Consider the following 12,948-nt stretch of genomic DNA (forward strand, 5'->3'; position numbering starts at 1 on the left):
TGTGAGGGGAGGGGGCAGGACCGCAGGAGGAGAATTTGGGAAACGTTATATAAAGGCAGCCGGTAATATAAAGTAAGCCAGCGGGCGTCTTCAGCCGTCCGATCCGTCTGGAGCCGTCTCAGCCGGTGATACGTGGGACCCACCACGCGCGGAGCAGCGGGCGAAAGGTACCTCGCGTTACGGAACGACCGACAAACACCAAAATTACCTCTCAGCCATGTTTATCCGTTTGGATCTGGAGTCGCTCCAGCGACCAGACGTATTTGTTTGGTGTGTTATTGCTAACACTTTGTAGGATGTGGTGGTTTCATAAGAGTCAATGAAGAGGATATAATGGTTCTCGTAAAAATTATTTTTTAAACTGCAACTTAACGCTATATTTGAGTGTTCTTCTCGTGATGCACTTGAAACTCGGCCCCCCGTATACGGAGGGGAAGTTATCACCATTCTTCGTTTTGCTACTCTGTGGTATGGTTAGAAAAATTAATGGTAGATACTACTTCAACATACCGGAAGCTGTTCACTTGATCGCTGCCTCCTTACCTAATGGCCTATTCTCTATCGAGGATGGCCGTTTGCATTATGATGCGCATGTTGAGACAAGTCTACCACAACCACAAAATGAACCCAAAGGAGAAGAAGGAGGCACTAGTAGAAAAAGGGGCTTCCATACCACCCATTAGTCTCCAAAATATTTGAACCGCGACTAATGAGGTCTTTAGTCGCGGTTCTGCAGGAGAACCACGATTAAAGGTCCTAAGGCCTGACCCGAGGACCTTTAGTCGCCGTTGGCCAGGCCAACCGGGACTAAAGGTCCACCCCTATAAATACTGCAACAGTACTTCACTTGTGTGTGTGAGCAACTTGGTGTTCCACTTCTATTGACAATGGATGGTGGGTTTGGCTTTGATCCTCTTATGCACACAAGATGTTCGATGAAATGCCCGAGAGCATGATATGAAGTGTCCGAGCCACACTTAAGCTTTCTCATTTTTTTCCTCCTCGATCGCGGTTAGCAACCTGAACCTTTCATGTGTCATTGATAAATATGCATGTGTAGTTCATAGTTTAATTTTTATTATTTCTAGCTAGCTAGTTATTATTATTTCTAATAATAATGCAGATGAATCGGTAATGGATGTACGGTAACCGACTCTCGGGAGAGTTCATTACGGGTTTGAATGATTTCCTCACAGTGGCTAATGCGAAGAAGCAGGGGGGTTTGTGATATGTCCATGTGATGACTGTAAGAATAAGAAGGGTTACTCTTCCTCAAGAGTCGTTCACGTGCACCTGCTTCGGCACGGTTTCATGCCAAGCTATAATTGTTGGACCAAGCATGGAGAAAGAGGGGTTAGAATGAAGAAGATGAAGAAGGGGATGATATCAATGACAACTATCATGTTTATTTCGGTGATACTTTCATGGAGGATGCTGAAGGAGGGGAAGCAGAAGGGGAAGGTGAAAGGGAAGGTGAAGAAGAGGCACGTGATGAGCCCGCTGATGATCTTGGTTGGACCATTGCTAATGCACGGAGAGACTGCGAAACTGAAAAGAAGAGGAAGAATTTGGATCACATGTTAGAGGATCACAAAAAGTCGATGTACCCAGGATGCGATAATGGTCTGAAAAAGCTGGGGTGCACACTGGATTTGCTGAAATGGAAGGCACAGGAAGGTCTATCTGACTCGGGATTCGAAAATTTGCTGAAAATGATGAAGAATATGTTTCCAAAGAATAATGAGTTGCCCGCCAGTACGTACGAAGCAAAGAAGGTTGTCTGCCCTCTAGGTTTAGAGGTTCTGAAGATACATGCATGTATTAACGACTGCATCCTCTACCGCGGTGAATACGAGAATTTGAATGAATGCCCGGTATGCACTGCATTGCGTTATAAGATCAGAGGAGATGACCCTGGTAACGATGTTGAGGGCGAGAAAACCCGGGAAGAGGGTTCCCGCCAAGGTGATGTGGTATGCTCCTATAATACCACGGTTGAAACGTCTATTCAGGAACAAAGAGCATGCCAAGTTGTTACGATGGCACAAAGAGGACCTTAAGTCGGACGGGGAGTTGAGACACCCCGCTGATGGGACGCAATGGAGAAAGATCGACATAGAGTTCAAAGATTTTGCAGCTGACGCAAGGAACATAAGATTTGGTCTAAGTACAGATGGCATGAATACTTTTGGCGAGAAGAGCTCCAGCCATATCGCCTGACCCGTGACTCTATGCATCTACAACCTTCCTCCTTGGTTGTGCATGAAGCGGAAGTTCATTATGATGCCAGTGCTCATCAAAGGTCCGAAGCAAACCGGCAACGGCATCGATGTGTACCTAAGGCCATTAGTTGATGAACTTTTACAGTTGTGGGGCAGACCTGGTGTAAGTGTGTGGGATGAGCACAAATAAGAGGAATTTTACCTACGAGCGTTGCTTTTCGTAAACATCAATGATTGTCCTGCTCTTAGTAACCTTTCGGGACAGACAAATAAGGGATACAATGCATGCACGCACTGCTTACATGAGACTGAAAGTATATATTTGGGTAATTGTAAGAAGAATGTGTACCTGGGGCATCATCGACTTCTTTCTCGATATCATAACTTAAGAAAGAAAGGCAAACATCTCAACGGTAAGGCAGATCACCGGCCGAAGCCTGCGGAACTGTCACATCCCGAAATTTTCTAAATTTTAGAATGTGAAATAAAAAATAAATTTAATGCTTGAATGTTTAAACTTGATTGAAAATTCACAAAGAATTAAAACTTTTTAAAAGTTATTTACAAGTTAACTCCAAAATAGTATTTTTAAAGATTTTTGGTTTTAAAGTATTTTCAAAATCAAACATATTCTTGCTTTCAAAGTTTTCAAATCCTTAATGGAATTCTTTTTAAGAAAATAAAACTGTCGAAAATTATATTTGCAAAATAATACCCAACTAGCCATATAGGCCAAGTGCATATAATAATAATAATTATATTTTTTCACAAACGAATTTTAAACAAGTTTCTTGTTGTCCAAAAACACTATTTTTAATTTTTACAAATTTTTATAAACTTGTTTGGTATGCGTATGTTGAAACTATTCACATATAGTCATAGTGGCATAATTGTAACAAAAATAATATAAAATAATAATTTATAAAATTTAAGTGTTTATGTTATCCCATAAGAAGAAGAATAATTTTACAAACTTATAGGAATTTGATTCACTCAAATTGAAGTTACGAAACTCATTTTATAAAAGAAACAAGTAAAGAGAGAAAAAGAAAAAGAGAAGGGAAAAAAAGAAATCGGGCCGGCCAGCCGAACCGAACGGCCCAGCTCGCAGCCAGGCAAGCCCAGCCGGACCGACCGGCCACGCTCGTGTTCGTGTTCGTGTCTGGCACGAAAGCATTTTCGTTTTGCCAAAAGTTATTTCCACTTAAATCAACTTTTCTTGAGCTACATAATTCCGATTTCAGATCCGTTTGTTTCTACGCGTTCGTAACTTCGAGGCCCACCTTTTCCACCGACCAATGGCCTATATAAAGCCACCACCACGTCCAGTTTCGTTTTCCCTTTCCTCCTCTCGAAACCTTAGACCAACGAAATCTCAACTCGTTGTTTTAACCACCCAAACCACTTCAAATCGCTTCGGGTTCTACAAGAAAGTTGTAGATCTCGTCGAGATCTTTCAATCCCGACCAATCTCATCTCTTTTCATCCACTATACACGGACAATTTCGCATCGCAAGGCGTCAGGTCTGACAAAGGGAATTTTCAATTAGTTCGTGCTCCTTCCACGAAATCCAAATTCCTTTGATGAGTATGTAGATCTGATCATCCTCTACAACTTTCATGTTGAAAGTTTTTCGATTTAAAATACCAATTTATCGTTCATCTACAGATCTGTTTCGAGTCAACCGGAACCAAATCGAGTTTCAAAACTATCTCGAATCATCATGACTTCAACACGGAAGTTGTTCCTCTCGTCAAGATCTTTCCATTGCCGCGAGTCTCACCTTATTTCATTCACCGAGCAAGGAGAAAAACGTGTTACAAGATTCAGATCTTATAAGGTATAAACCAGATCTTGTCAAACTAATTAGGCCATTGTGAAAAGTAATTTGTTCGTTAAATAGATCTATTAATTCTATACAACTTTGATGTAGAAAGTTTTTCCATCTGAGTAAATTTTTATGTCAACCTTTATGACATCATCATGACATCAGCATACTCAACTCAGTCTGGTCAAAGTCAAACTACAGACATCGGTACAGTCAGCAGATCTGATCATGATCTGATCAGCGGTACAGTCAGCAGTACAGTCACCAGTACAGTCAGCGTCTCAGTCAAACTCGGTCAAACTCATTTTAAATGTAAATTTTAAATATCAGATTATGTGTCCAACTTAGAAATTCATTATAAAATCATCCAGAGGTTCAAAATTTACAAACTTTATATCGTTGGAAAGCTTATAACATGTAGAATCCAAATATGCAAGAATACTGTATATGTTATGTATTTCGAATCATAATTCAAAGGATTTAATTAATCTTTTTTCACTATAAAAATTATATCAAATAATCTACTGGTCCAAATTTAACAAATTTGTACTTTCTGGAATCCTCAGATCATGTACTTCAACTTGGTATAGGATTTGTACAACTTTGATACGTGCACAAACTTGCTTTAGTAAAATCTATTCAAATCAGTAATTCGAGGATAATTCAAATTCTATAAATCATTTTCGAATAATTCCAATTTTCCTATTCTTGTGTTACTGTAGCCTATCCAGGGAGGTCAAATTCATATTTTTACAACACATAATGCTTGCAGTAGCTAATTAATAAGGTTGTATATGTTAAGTAGATACTCGATTAATGGTTTTTCTAAATCAAATTAAATGTCCAGAATACTTTAATAACATTGCACATATCAGTGAACACATAATGCAACACTTACACACCACCTCTCTTGTGAAATTAAATGGTGCATATCATGCATGCATACATGTCTATGATTGTTCATATTGAATGTTTGTTTATTTTTGGTTTGCTTGCTTGTTTAGATTGTGAAGGAGGTCAAGGTTACTCTTGTGATTGATGTGATTGTGCGGGTTGCTTTGATCAAGGCAAGTGACATTCAAATCCTACTTATTTTCTTTATGCATTAGTGTTTTGAAACTAGTATGCATGGTAGGGTTTTGATTTCGAAAGTAAAATATATGCTATGCTTAGCAAACCCTAGTAGTGTGTAGCTACTCCTGAACCCATTGCTAGGATGCCTTAATTTTTGCTTTGCAACATCAAATGCCAAATGTTGTTTCTTTATTGGTTGTGAGTGTTTGAAAATGTAAAATTGACAACCCTAATGAAACACCTGGGTGGATTGGTTGATTGGTGGTCGGCTGCTCAGGTCCACGCCCCGAGTGGGCTAAAGTGGTGAATCCCTGAGAGTTCGCATTTGTAGAGTGGTCGCTTTTGACTGCTGATGTCTACGGGTGCTTCTATTCTTGTAGACAGTGTTGGGCCTCCAAGAGCAGAGGTTTGTAGAACAGCAGCAAGTTTCCCTTAAGTGGATCACCCAAGGTTTATCGAACTCAGGGAGGAAGAGGTCAAAGATATCCCTCTCATGCAACCCTGCAACCACAAAGCAAGAAGTCTCTTGTGTCCCCAACACACCTAATACACTTGTCAGATGTATAGGTGCACTAGTTTGGCGAAGAGATAGTGAAATACAGGTGGTATGAATATATGAGCAGCAGTAACGGCGCCAGAAAATACTTGATGCTACAACTAGCGTGTGGTTGATGGTGGTAATATTGCAGGCAGTACAGATGCAGTAGAACACTAAACAAGCAGTGATAGCAGTATTTGGAAATAATGCCTAGGGATCATACTTTCACTAGTGGACACTCTCAACATTGATCACATAACATAATAGATAAATGCTATACTCTACACTCTCTTGTTGGATGATGAACACCACTAATTATGTAGGATTACACGAACCCTCAATGCCGGAGTTAACAAGCTCCACAATATTCGATATTCATATTTAAATAACCTTAGAGTGCATGACAGATCAACACAATTACACCAAGTACTAACATAGCATGCACACTGTCACCATCACACTATGAAGGAGGAATAGATCACATCAATACTATCATAGCAATAATTAACTTCATAATCTACAAGAGATTACAATCATAACCTACGCCAAGTACTACACGATGCACACACTGTCACCATTACACCGTGCAGGAGGAATAGACTACTTTAATAACATCACTAGAGTAGCACATAGATAAATAGTGATACAAAACTCATATGAATCTCAATCATGTAAGGCAGCTCATGAGATCATTGTATTGAAGTACATAGGAGAGAGATTAACCACATAGCTACCGGTACAGCCCTTAGCCTCGATGGAGAACTACTCCCTCCTCATGGGAGACAGCAGCGGTGATGAAGATGGCGGTGGTGTCGATGGAGATGCCTTCCGGGGGCACTTCCCCGTCCCGGCGGCGTGCCGGAACAGAGAGTCCTGTCCCCCAGATCTTGGCTTCGCGATGGCGGCGACTCTGGAAGGTTTCTTGTACCGTGGCTTTTCCGTATCGAAGATTTAGGTCAGGGACCTTTAAATAGGCGAAGAGGCGGAGTCGGAAGGTCGACGAGGCGGTGACACACTAAGGGGGCGCGGCCCACCCCCTGGCCGCGCCAGCCTGTCATCTGGGGCCCACAGGGCTCCCCTCTGGCGGCTCTCGGGTGTTCTGGAAGCTTCGTGGGATTTTAAAATGCTGGGCGTTGATTTCGTCCAATTCCGAGAATATTTCCTTACAAGGATTTCTGAAACCAAAAATAGCAGAAAACAGGAACTGGCCCTTCGGCATCTCGTCAATAGGTTAGTTCCGGAAAACGCATAAAAATGACATAAAGTGTGAACAAAACATGTAGGTATTGTCATAAAACAAGCATGGAACATAAGAAATTATCGATACGTCGGAGACGTATCAGCATCCCCAAGCTTAGTTCCTACTCGTCCTCGAGTAGGTAAACGATAACAAAGATAATTTCTGAAGTGACATGCTACCAACATGATCTTAATCATACTATTGTAAAGCATATGAGATGAATGCAGCGATTCAAAGCAATGGTAAAGACAATGATTAAACAACTGAATCATATAGCAAAGACTTTTCATGAATAGTACTTTCAAGACAAGCATCAATAAGTCTTGCATAAGAGTTAACTCATAAAGCAATAGATTCTAAATAAAGGCATTGAAGCGACACAAAGGAAGATTAAGTTTCAGCGGTTGCTTTCAACCTGTAACATGTATATCTCATGGATATTGTCAACATAAAGTAATATAATAAGTGAAATATGCAAGTATGTAGGAATCAATGCACAGTTCACACAAGTGTTTGCTTCTTGAGATGGAGAGAGATAGGCGAACTGACTCAACATAAAATTAAAGAAAGGCCCTTCGCAGAGGGAAGCAGGGATTGCTATGTTTGTGCTAGAGCTTTTATTTTGAAAACATAAAGAAAGCATAAAAGTAAAATTTTGAGAGGTGTTTGTTGTTGTCAACGAATGGTAGTGGGCACTCTAACCCCCTTGCCAGACTAACCTTCAAAGAGCGGCTCCCATGAAACATTTTTATTTTTGGGTGGCACTCCTTCCAACCTTTACTTTCACAAACCATGGCTAACCGAATCCTCGGGTGCCTGCCAACAATCTCATACCATGAAGGAGTGCCTTTTTATTTTAGTTTTGTTTAGATGACACTCCTCCCCACCTTTGCTTTCTCAAGCCATGGCTAACCGAATCCTCGGGTGCCGTACAACAATCACATACCATGGAGGAGTGTCTATTTTTTGTAAAATCATGAAAGTTAATTAATTGGGACTGGGAATCCCATTGCCAGCTCTTTTTGCAAAATTATTGGATAAGCGGATGAAGCCACTAGTCCATTGGTGAAAGTTGCCCAACAAGATTGAAAGATAAACACCACATACTTCCTCATGAGCTATAAAACATTGACACAAATAAGAGGTAATAACTTTTGAAGTGTTTAAAGATAGCACTCAAGCAATTTACTTTGGAATGGCGGAGAAATACCATGTAGTAGGTAGGTATGGTGGACACAAATGGCATAGTATTTGGCTCAAGGATTTGGATGCATGGGAAGTAATCCCTCTCAATACAAGGCTTAGGCTAGCAAGGTTGTTTGAAGCAAACACAAGTATGAACTAGTACAGCAAAACTTACATAAGAACATATTGCAAGCATTATAAGACTCTACACCGTCCTCCTTGTTGCTCAAACATCTTTACCAGAAAATATCTAGACCTTAGAGAGACCAATCATGCAAACCAAATTTTAGCAAGCTCTATGTATTTCATCACTAATAGGTGCAAAGTATATGATGCAAGAGCTTAAGCATGAGCACAACAATTTCCAAGTATCAAGTTATTCAAGACATCCTACCAATTACTACATGTAACATTTCCCGTTTCCAACCATATAACAATTAACGAAGCAGTTTCAACCTTCGCCATGAAAATTAAAAGCTAAGAACACATGTGTTCATATGAACCAGCGGAGCGTGTCTCTCTCCCAAACAAGCATTTATTCAAACAAAAACAAAAATGAAAACATACAGACGCTCCAAGTAAAGTACATAAGATGTGACCGAATAAAAATATAGTTTCAAGGGAGGAACCTGATAATTTGTCGATGAAGAAGGGGATGCCTTGGGCATCCCCAAGCTTAGATGCTTGAGTCTTCTTGAAATATGCAGGAATGAACCACCGGGGCATCCCCAAGCTTAGAGCTTTCACTCTCCTTGATCATATTGTATCATCCTCCTCTCTTGATCCTTGAAAACTTCCTCCACACCAAACTCAAAACAACTCATTAGAGGGTTAGTGCACAATTAAAATTTACATGTTCAGAGGTGACATAATCATTCTTAACACTTCTGGACATTGCACAAAGCTACTGGAAGTCAATGGAACAAAGAAATCCATCCCACATAGCAAAAGAGGCAATGCGAAATAAAAGGCAGAATCTGTCAAAACAGAACAGTCCGTAAAGACGAATTTTAAAGAGGCACCAGACTTGCTCAAATGAAAATGCTCAAATTGAATGAAAGTTGCGTACATATCTGAGGATCACTCACAAAAATTGGCAGATTTTTCTGAGTTACCTACAGAGAACCCTGCCCAAATTCGTGACAGACAGAAATCTGTTTCTGTGCAGTAATCCAAATCTAGTATCAACCTTTCTATCAAAGACTTCAATTGGCACAACAAATGCAATAAAATAAAGATAAGGAGAGGTTGCTACAGTAGTATCAACTTCCAAGACACAAATATAAAACAAAATTACTGTAGTAAAATAAACACATGGGTTATCTCCCAAGAAGTGTTTTGTTTATAGCCATTAAGATGGGCTCAGCAGTTTTAATGATGCACTCATAAGAAATAAGAGTTGAAGCAAAAGAGAGCATCAAGAAGCAAATTCAAAACACATTTAAGTCTAACATGCTTCCTATGCATAGGAATCTTGTAAATAAACAAGTTCAAGAAGCATAATGCAACAAGTATAGAAAGATAAAACAAGTGCAGCTTCAAAAATTTCAGCACATAGAGAGGTGTTTTAGTGACATGAAAATCCCTACAACCATATTTTCCTCTCTCATAATAATATCCAGTAGCATCATGAGAAAACTCAACAATATAACTATCACATAAAGCATTCTTATCATGAGTCTCATGCATAAAATTATTACTCTCCACATAAGCATAATCAATTTTAGTAGTTGTAGTGGGAGCAAATTCAACAAAGTAGCTATCATCAAATATAGGAGGCATATTGTAATCATAATCAAATTTACTCTCCATAGTAGGTGGCACCAAAAGACTACTACCATTATAATCATCATAAATAGGAGGTAAAGTATCATCAAAGAAAATTTTCTCCTCAATGCTTGGGGGACTAAAAATATCTTGCTCATCAAAACTAGCTTCCCCAAGCTTAGAATTTTCCATATCATTAGCAACAATGGTGTTCAAAGTATTCATACTAATATGTTCCATGGGTTTTTTAATTTTCGCAACAAGCCATCCATGTCTTAACTCAGGAAATAGAATAAAAAGCTCCATGTTGCTTTCCATTATGCCAAACTAGTGATAAAACAAGAAACAAAAAGATGCAATTGCAGGATCTAAAGGAAATAGCTTCGAGTACTTACAACGGCGCCGGAAAATAGCTTAGTAGCCGAGATCCGGAGTGTGAGTACCTTTTACCTTTCCTCCCCGGCAACGGCGCCAGAAAAGTGCTTGATGTCTACGGGTGCTTCTATTCTTGTAGACAGTGTTGGGCCTCCAAGAGCAGAGGTTTGTAGAACAGCAGCAAGTTTCCCTTAAGTGGATCATCCAAGGTTTATCGAAGTCAGGGAGGAATAGGTCAAAGATATCCCTCCATGCAACCCTGCAACCACAAAGCAAGAAGTCTCTTGTGTCCCCAACACACCTAATACACTTGTCAGATGTATAGGTGCACTAGTTCGGCGAAGAGATAGTGAAATACAGGTGGTATGAATATATGAGCAGCGATACTTGGCCTTGAGAAAATACTTGATGCTACAACTGGCGTGTGGTTGATGGTGGTAATATTGCAGGCAGTACAGATGCAGTAGAACAGTAAACAAGCAGTGATAGCAGTATTTGGAAACAAGGCCTAGGGATCATACTTTCACTAGTGGACACTCTCAACATTGATCACATAACATAATAGATAAATGCTATACTCTACACTCTCTTGTTGGATGATGAACACCACTAATTGTGTAGGATTACACGAACCCTCAATGCCGGAGTTAACAAGCTCCACAATATTCGATATTCATATTTAAATAACCTTAGAGTGCATGACAGATCAACACAATTATACCAAGTACTAACATAGCATGCACACTGTCACCATCACACTATGAAGGAGGAATAGATCACATCAATACTATCATAGCAATAATTAACTTCATAATCTACAAGAGATTACAATCATAACCTACGCCAAGTACTACACGATGCACACACTGTCACCATTACACCGTGCAGGAGGAATAGACTACTTTAATAACATCACTAGAGTAGCACATAGATAAATAGTGATACAAAACTCATATGAATCTCAATCATGTAAGGCAGCTCATGAGATCATTGTATTGAAGTACATAGGAGAGATATTAACCATATAGCTACCGGTACAGCCCTTAGCCTCGATGGAGAACTACTCCCTCCTCATGGGAGACAGCAGCGGTGATGAAGATGGCGGTGGTGTCGATGGAGATGCCTTCCGGGGGCACTTCCCCGTCCCGGCGGCGTGCCGGAACAGAGAGTCCTGTCCCCCAGATCTTGGCTTCGCGATGGCGGCGGCTCTGGAAGGTTTCTTGTACCATGGCTTTTCCGTATCGAAGATTTAGGTCAGGGACCTTTAAATAGGCGAAGAGGCGGAGTCGGAAGGTCGACGAGGTGGTGACACACTAAGGGGGCGCGGCCCACCCCCTGGCCGTGCCAGCCTGTCATCTGGGGCCCACAGGGCTCCCCTCTGGCGGCTCTCGGGTGTTCTGGAAGCTTCGTGGGATTTTAAAATGCTGGGCGTTGATTTCGTCCAATTCCGAGAATATTTCCTTACTAGGATTTCTGAAACCAAAAACAGCAGAAAACAGGAACTGGCCCTTCGGCATCTCGTCAATAGGTTAGTTCCGGAAAACGCATAAAAATGACATAAAGTGTGAACAAAACATGTAGGTATTGTCATAAAACAAGCATGGAACATAAGAAATTATCGATACGTCGGAGACGTATCAACTGCACACCTGGTTTTCACCAGGGGATCGTGTGGGAGTTTACTACCAGTGAGGGGTTTTAAGCTTGTGAGTTCCACTTGTGGTTGGCCACCTAGGATTAAAGAGATTACTATGTCGTCCATGTTTTAGATAGCTTCCAGTGCAGCCTTATGGTATTATGGACTCTGCCGGGATTAAGTAAGTTGTGAGGGTTCAACTTGTGGCTAGACAGTGGGTGGAGGCGACGGCCAAGGGAACGGGTCTAGTTTGTATGGTTGAATTCTTCTTCTGAAATATCTTGTCTCATTCTTCTCTTGGGAAGGGTGGGTCGTAAGGTGAAAGTGCACAACCTCTCGAGAGTTAAACCTAAGATCTTAGCCGTGTCCCCAGTTATGGACAATTTGAGCTTCTAGGCAAGGAATGTACGGAAGAGTCTCATCATTGTTTTCCGAATGTTTTAAAATTTGATCAACCTTGTAAAACTCATGGGAGATGTAACCATGTGATTATTCAAAAACCCATGGAAGATTTAACCATGGTGTGATTTCGTAATGTCATTCAAAGATTTTCAAAAATGTTTTGTTTTAAATAAAATGTAGGATAAAATTGGCTTTATGAAAATTTGCCTAAACTCCACTTGCCAAATATCATGTAAATAGTCATGCCCAAAACAGCCACCATATAAGTGTCATTTGCCAGTACATCATTATACTGACCTCCATTCGTGGGGCTGCATATTCAAACGTGCAGGTTATTCTGAAGACGGGTACTAGTAGGATCTCGAGTCTACATTCCAACATGTCTGCCTGTGGCGCATGGAGATGATGGAGGCTCATTGAAGTTTATTTCCGCTGTGTTTGCTTTGAATATTTATATTTGAGCTAGTCCAAGTGACTATGCAATTTGTAAGACTTTATCTCCTGTGGATCTACGTTGTAGTAAATTTGATACTATTGCTATGATTACTATATTTTGTAATGTGTGTGCTATCAGTGATCCCGGGAATAACACTATACACAGGTATCTTGCCTTTATTAAAAGGTAGGGTGCTACAGGAACGTACTGGTGCTGATGTATTTGATATGGTTAAGGATTTGAA

At 40.4% G+C, this 12,948-nt stretch overlaps 1 long non-coding RNA gene across 1 annotated transcript; it reads left to right on the forward strand.

Moving 5' to 3' along the window:
* The first annotated feature begins 3,578 nt into the window (after positions 1 to 3,578).
* On the forward strand, positions 3,579 to 5,137 carry LOC127348729 (uncharacterized). Its single transcript, XR_007879905.1, has 3 exons — positions 3,579 to 3,810; positions 3,892 to 4,063; positions 5,056 to 5,137. It is a non-coding gene; the product is annotated as an uncharacterized lncRNA (long non-coding RNA).
* Positions 5,138 to 12,948: the final 7,811 nt, after the last annotated feature.

The sequence above is a fragment of the Lolium perenne genome, chromosome 4, assembly GCF_019359855.2.
Source record: "Lolium perenne isolate Kyuss_39 chromosome 4, Kyuss_2.0, whole genome shotgun sequence".
NCBI classification, from domain to species: Eukaryota; Viridiplantae; Streptophyta; class Magnoliopsida; order Poales; family Poaceae; genus Lolium; species Lolium perenne.